Raw genomic sequence first — 1,680 nt, 5'->3', positions numbered from 1 at the left:
ACTATAAGCATTTGAAGGTTGGTGGCAGTAAAAGAAGTGGGAACAAGGATTTTAACGCGTCCAACCAACAGAACAGAAGGCTCCTAATTCATCATCACGCGTGAACTTTATAACCAAATTTCCGCTTACTTTCCTCCTTTCAATTCATTTCCTTTCTTTCTATTTATATAATGACCAGTTGCCGGAATCTCTAACTTATGCTCCGGATCCACACTTTCCATTTCCAACATGTCCAGAACTACTAGCACCTCGTACTGGTGTTACAGATGCACACGCATAGTCAGACTTACATCAGAAGACACCGTTACATGTCCTTATTGCGACGGAGAATTCATCGAATCCGTCGACACTCCCGTCTCCTCTCCGCCGGAATCCCGCCGCCGTTCCTCCATGTACGCCACCGACCGCTCAGATCTGAGGATCCGCCGCCGAAATAGATCCGACAGGTCTCCGTTTAATCCGGTTGTCGTTCTCCGCGGCGGCGATGATAATTCCGGCGCCGGAGATCGAGGGTTTGAGCTCTACTACCACGACGGCGCCGGCACCGGACTGCAGCCGCTGCCGGCGTCGATTTCAGAGTTCCTGATGGGATCTGGGTTTGACCGGTTGCTCGATCAGTTGTCTCAGATTGACTTGAACGGATTAGGCCGAGCCGATCATCCACCGGCGTCAAAAGCAGCTGTGGAATCGATGCCGGTGATTGAGATATCGGATGTGCACGTCAGCAGTGAATTGCACTGTGCTGTTTGTAAGGAAGCTTTCGTTCTCGGAGCTGAAGCTCGTGAGATGCCGTGTAATCACATATACCACTCCGATTGCATCCTCCCGTGGCTTAATATTCGAAACTCATGTCCTGTGTGTAGACACGAAGTTCAAGCGGATTTAACGAATGCGAGCAACGAACAGAACGAAGACGAGTCGGAACCGGCTGGATTAACAATTTGGAGATTGCCTGGAGGCGGGTTTGCTGTTGGAAGGTTTTCGGGCGGTAGACGAGCTGTTAATGGCGAGAGAGAGCTTCCGGTTGTGTACACGGAAATGGATGGAGGGTTTAATAATGGGTTCGGTACGCCGAGGAGAGTCGTGTGGGAGTCGGGGAGGAATAGGGGGAATGGAGGGCGCGGATTCGGTAGTGCTTTTCGGAATATGTTTGCCTTCTTCAGGAGAAGAAGGTCGGATGCGAATTATGATGGTGGATAGGAGTCGGAGTGTGTCGAGTTCGGTGTTGGGTAGAATGACGAGTAGGCGAAACAGGACTTGGAATTTGGACGAACAAAATGGTTTATCCAGATGGTAGGAGGGTTTCAAAGCTGATATTTTAAAACTTCATTTTTTGTAGATATGTTTGATTCATTCATATTTATGATCCCTACATTTGATGTTGGATATGAATGGAAAATTCCGCCATTTGAGGCAAAGAAATGCAGGGTTTTGATTTTGATCAGATTTGTATTAAGTTTATTCTATTGTATCTCAGAGTATAATCATATTAATTAATCCTTTGTTTCTAATTTTAATGAATCTGTTAGTCACTTAGTTGATTAAAACAATTAAACACTCGGTTAATAAACTTGGTGGATTCCTATGGCATATTCAATGGACCCATAGAGGATATGCTCTACTGCATAGTAGTAGGACTCCACTTTTGGAGCCCTTTAGGCGCGGGCGCTCCCCTTCGTT

General features: G+C 46.7%; 1 pseudogene; it reads left to right on the top strand.

Annotated features, from left to right (window-relative positions):
• The first annotated feature begins 228 nt into the window (after window positions 1–228).
• LOC143582168 (putative E3 ubiquitin-protein ligase RHC2A) lies at window positions 229–1,312 on the top strand (annotated as a pseudogene).
• The last annotated feature ends 368 nt before the right edge of the window (window positions 1,313–1,680 follow it).

The sequence above is a fragment of the Bidens hawaiensis genome, unplaced genomic scaffold, assembly GCF_021521415.1.
Source record: "Bidens hawaiensis isolate Kalapana, Puna unplaced genomic scaffold, B.hawaiensis_p1.1 tig00031475_1, whole genome shotgun sequence".
Classification (NCBI taxonomy): domain Eukaryota; kingdom Viridiplantae; phylum Streptophyta; class Magnoliopsida; order Asterales; family Asteraceae; genus Bidens; species Bidens hawaiensis.
This window is presented reverse-complemented; position numbering and strand designations above follow the sequence as displayed.